The sequence below is a fragment of the Lactuca virosa genome, chromosome 1 (genome assembly GCF_052849685.1).
Source record: "Lactuca virosa cultivar CGN04683 chromosome 1, Lactuca_virosa_CGN04683_v6, whole genome shotgun sequence".
Taxonomy (NCBI): Eukaryota; Viridiplantae; Streptophyta; class Magnoliopsida; order Asterales; family Asteraceae; genus Lactuca; species Lactuca virosa.
In genome coordinates, this window is record NC_136426.1 from 30,548,809 (window position 1) to 30,555,053 (window position 6,245).

The following is a 6,245-nucleotide window of genomic DNA, read 5'->3' on the forward strand; positions in this document are numbered from 1 at the left end:
AATGTTTTAATTTAAAGCTGATTTTTTTAGGAAGCTCTCAAGGACATTTTTCAATAGGTCAGATTCATCCAACCAATGCTTGTTCTATTCGTATAATCATATATATAAATCAAAATTTTGAAATTATCAAAATCTTATTGGAACCACACAAATTAAACTACTTGGAAAGTTAAAAAATGTTTTACAACTTGGAAGACGGTGTTTTTGCAAATGTACAGTGAACATCTATTCCATGCCAATATAGATATTAAATAAAAGTTAAATGCACATAAAAAAAATGTAGTTTATAACTGTCATTTTAGATAGATACTATATTTTACATGTAATTATAACATAATTTAATTTTACACGAAATGTCAACGTACTTGCAATTCTCATCTTTTATATCATAGTTTTTGTGTTTGTATTATGGTTTGATCGTAAAACCATATAAAATGAACATATTTAGTCATTTGAAGGATGAAAACCAGTAAAAAAATTGCTAAAATAAATTGGAAAACGGTAATTTAGTTATGTTACATTGTTCGGTCAATTATAGAGACAAAGGTCGAGATACAATTCAAAATTAACCACCTTATTTCGTCAACCATATATGGACCATCATTTATGTAATTTACTCTAATTTAAGCAGTGAAGATTATTTATGCGTCTTTGACAAGTTCTATTCTAACAATTATTTTTGTTTTATGTAATTTACTCTAATTTAAGCAGTGAAGATTATTAATGCGTCTTTGACAAGTTCTATTCTAACAATTATTTTTGTTTTAGCCCATTACTTTCTTTCACTTTGCTAATGGAAAGTGGAAATTCCTTCGTTAGTTTACAACTTACTGATTAACAATCACAATATCATAGAAAATAGTTGTGAGGCCTATGTATTATATGAGTTTATTTAAAAAAAATAGAAAAACATGAAAATTTAACAATTTAGAAAATTTAAATTTATAAGAAAAAAGTAAAATATTAATTATTAAAATTGAAGTGCTTATTTATCTTTAAATTTAAACTAATAATTTAAATAAATAAACAACTAAAATAATTGGATTCAATTTAGAAATTTAGAAATTATAAGGAAAACTGTAATAATGAATTGGATATACATTTATTATATTTAAATATTATATGAAATTTAATAAAATGGAAAAAAACCACAAAATGACACATGAATATAATTTAATTTAAATTTACCATAAAATGATATGTGACATAATACATAAGAGGATGACAAATGACAAAATTATTTTCATTTATTAGGAATGATTTGCCAAATAGTTTATATTATATTAGAAGATACATTACAGTTTGTATAAAATAAAAAGAAAACATATTTAATTCATTACTGTCAACTATAAAGAACTAATGATTTTTTTTATTTAAAAAATAGACCCATTTCTCGGCCAAATAAGAAGTAATAATTTTAATGTATTTTATGTTTCTTAACTAATACGATGCTTTGAAAATTAAACCAACTCACATTTTGAAAAAAAAAAGAAAAGATAAATGGTACTTTTGGGCGTCTCTATCAATTGTGAAACCAACAAGGAAGGTGATGTCACGAGTTTAGTCTTAGGCATCACTTATAGATACTCAATTCGACCACCAGAACAAGTTGCATACTAGACACTTTCGCCTATTGTGGACAAAGGTACCAAAAGGTCTGTTGAAGAAAGCATGACTACTCAAAACATTCTTTTGATAATCAACCATTTATTTTAAAATATGTTTTATTTAATTTAATATACCATCAATATATAAGCTTCCTTAGAAGCTTCCTAAAATGCTTTTGTTTCTTTAAGTGTAGGTGTATAGTAGAGTTGTAAAAAAGTTGGTGGTAGGCACGTGCTTGAGGGCATCCGCGTATCCTTTTACAAACACACCAATAATTGATATGTCCAAAAGGTATGCAACTCTACAAATAATTAAACCACTCTATAACTCAACTACATTTGTTTACATTTGTTTAACAGGAAATGACCAAACTAGTTATTTTATCTAGTTACCTATCTAAAAATAACCAAAAAATACATTAGTCAAAAATAGCTCACGAAAGAGTAGTTCGCCCAGAGTTGACTACGGTCAAAATGGGAAATCTACGGTTTTAGGGCAATGGGCTACTGTTTCGCCAAATCATCTGCTGTTTCGGGTTAACTATAATTTTTTTTTTCATTTTGAAATTCTAAAACCGTAGGTTATTTTATAACCTACGGTTTCCTCTCGACGAACTACGGTTTCCCAAATCGTAGTCTACGGTTCTGGGTAAAAAGTCTACGGTTTTATTTATTTATTTACTTATTATTATTATTATAATAATAATAATAATTATTATTATTATTATTATTATTATTATTATTATTTTAAATAAATGGAGAGTAGTTTTTTGAGAATAATTTTGATAAAAAACATTGTTTGTAAAACGTAAAGTAGTTTTTTTTGACCATTATTTTGTTAAAAAATATTTTTTTGTAAAACTACTCTATATTTATTTAAAATAAATAAATAAATAAAACTATAGACTTTTTACCTAGAACCGTAGATTACGGTTTGTGAAACTGTAGTTCGTCGAGAGGAAACTGTAGATTATTAAATAACCTACGGTTTTAGATTTTCGAAATGAAAAAAAAATTATAGTTAACCCGAAACTGTAGCCCACTCTAATTACCTACAATTTCGTGGGCTATTTTTGGATAATTACTAATTTTTTGCTATTTTTGGATAGATAATTAGGGAAAATGAGTACATTAGTAATTCTCTCTTTGTTATATATATATATATATATATATATATATATATATATATATATATATATATATATATATGGGAAATTGAGTAATCTAACCACTTTCTTGGTTGTTTTTTAAAAAATAATCTTTTTTCTTTTTTTGCAAATTGACCACTTGGTCCGGAATGAGTTGTTCTGCATCCGATTTCAAATTCGGTTAAACAGATAGATAATTCCGACCTGGTAATCTGGTTCTCCTATAAATACCATTTAACCCGTTTCGGACTACACTTCGACATCCCTTGTTTCAGGTTATACTTCGACATCCCATTCCGGACACATCTACAACTGAAAATGTCTTCCGATAGCAGTGAAGAAATGCAGTTTTTATTTGTAAGTTTCAAATTTGTTTCTAATTAAATGTATTTGTTTTAGATTATACGTTAAAAATGTTTAGTTTACGCAATTATATAGGTATTATAGGGTTTTCTGTGAATATTAATCGTGATAAGACAATTATAGGATTACATGGACTTATACATTTATACTATATGATACATCGTTATCAAAAACTCTAATTTTTGCTAGTTCGGAACGTTTCTGGAATCCGAAAATCATGTCCGGAATACAATGAAGTGGGTTCGAAATTTTGGTCCGGAATACTATACCCGATTTTCGGATTCCAGAATATACATTCAAAAATCCTAATTCTGGAATACATCAAAAACCCTAATTCCGGAATACGATAAAAAACCCTAATTATGCTCCGAAATATACATACAAAAATCCCTAACTAATAATTATTTTTATTGTAGCACGATAGAACATACGAAGCGGTTGTTACTACAAACTGTAGACCTGGAATTGGGCGCGAAATCATGGCGCACTTACAAAACCGACCAGTTTGTGGGGCGATGTTTAGGCAATCATGTTTTGGTGATTACGTGAACATGCCGATGGGTGTCGAATGTCACCATTTACTATATCACTATCTTATGTGCAATGAAGCTACATATTTTGATCCAATTGACCTAAAAGAGCTTCTATTTTGATTGGCGATTATCGGGTTTGCTTTGGCAGGAAAGCATTCTGCTTGGTCACCGACTTGCGGTTCAGGGATTATTTCCATCCTAGTTCTAGTTTTGCAGCATTCAGAGAACGTGTGTTTCCATTTGTGCCCCTTTCACGTTTGGTGAGTATGGCTGACCTTACGAACGTGTTCAATAACTTACTTCATCAATTAAATGTTGAAGACGTGGTGAGAGTCTCCCTGGTGTATATGCTAGAGCAAGGATTTTTGGGAGAAATACCCTTGACAGCCAGTTACTAATGAACGTATGGCACTCGTCTCCAATTTGCAGGAGTTTAATAGGTATACAAGTTTTTACCCACATTATATTAAAATGATACATATACTTATTAAGTGTAATTTTTTTACATAGGTACCCATGGGGCAGATTGATATGGGATTTCACTTACAAACAAATGTGTATTGTGTTTGATAAGATTGATGACCATTTGAAACCAAATGCGCCAAGAATCGGCAGTAGACACACATATACTCTGCAGGGATTTGTCTATGCATTTAAGGTATGTACACTATGTTTAATAAAAGTTTTTAAACAATAAGTATTGTAACTTTGTTAACTTGGTAAGTTGTTTGTCATCTTAATTTTGTAGATTTGGATCTTGGAGACATTTCCCAACAGTAGTATTGTTGGTTCCCCTATACCAGGTGCTATCCCTCAGGCAGTTGCATACCTTAGGATGATGCGTTTGTATGCACCTGATTGTTAACGTATTCTCGATGTTACTAACGCATGTAGTTTAGTCCACCTTATAATTTATAAGTTGATATGACATAAATAACTTACAATTAACCTTTATATATTGTTTTTTTATGCAACGTCCCCCAACGAGTTGTTGCACCCTACTGCGCATGAGCGTGCTGCTAGGTGGTGGATTGAGAGTGTCCAGTGGATAGTTGCTACATATTATGCTAATGTTTGAGTTATGGTTTTCTTTGTTAATGTTTTGAAACAATTTCCTTTTGAAAATGTAGCAAAAACAATTTTATCCTTCCAAACAACATTTTGTAGAATATTATGATATCGTACAAACATCACTACGGGTTTTTTTAATCAACAATATCATACTGTTGGCTACCTTTTTGAGTAATATGTCTACTCTTAGACTGAACATTACTTTTGCCACTTGACTTGGTCCTACTTGAAGATTCACTTTTTGTTGACTCTGCGGGAAAGGGAGTGTCACAGTTTCTGCTTGTGTGACCGATCCTTTAGCAACAACTACATTGTTCTGAATTGGACCTTCACCTTGGGATGGGATACGGTTATGGTTTTTAGGTCATCCGGCTTGTCGTTTGTCCATCAATGGTGGCAAAACAACCATGACTTCATCCGGTTCTTCGTATCCAGCTGGAACTGGCACAGGAAACACAACCTCTACATATGTTGATCGATATGTTTCCATTGTGAAGTACAATGACACTCATGCACTGCAATGTTGATATATCAGTTCCTTGAATACCGCCATAGAATGAGTACAAGGTATACCCGACAATTGCCATTTCCCACACGTGCAATAACGACTTTCCTAGTTTACTATACCATTTTTCATTTGGCCAGTCACCTCATATCTGCTTTGATCAATGTGGTATACCCGAAAACCAGCGGATTTGTTGATCCTCCTGTCGATGACCTTCTCGGCATACTCAGTAACATCTTTTTTGCTTTCAGCGATAACAAACATTTACATATAAGTTGTCATGCACAGTAAATTACACTACAATTATCATTGAACTATTACAATATAGGGAAACACTTACCTCCAACATTACGTCGTTGGCACCACCATTGTTGCATAGTTGCTCGAAAGAAATCGATCAACATTGTTATCAGTAGTTTCTGTGCGTCTCTTGATAATGCATTGATGAAATCGACACTGTTTGATGTCATAATATTGTACCGAACCATAGGGAAACACGACCTTGTCTATCTCTCGTTACCGATTCTGTCTAGCCATGTTTGACAATCATCGTTTAGTGCAAGACGTAGCCTACTCAAGATTTCTTTGAAATCAAACTCTCGGTAAGCCTTTGCAGCCTCCCAAAACAAAATCTATGTTCTCTCTTGCTTGCCGATATTTTCTCTCATATTCATCAACAAATAGCGACAACATAGTCTGTGATATGCATTCAGGAACACGACTTGACTGGCCATTTCAATTGAATTGGCTTTATCTGATATGATAACCAAATATGGCATGTCCCCTATACATTCTTTGAGTCTTGATAAAAACCAAATCCATGACTCTCCACTTTCAGTTTTCTCAACACCAAATGTAATAGGGAGGATTTGGTTATTACCATCCATGCCTACTGCCAGGAATATGGTACCCAAGTATTTCCCTTTAAGGTGTGCACCGTCAATAATAATAATAAGACACAAACATCTTTGAAAGGCTCGAACCTAAAAAGTGATTAATAATATAGTTAAAGCGAAAG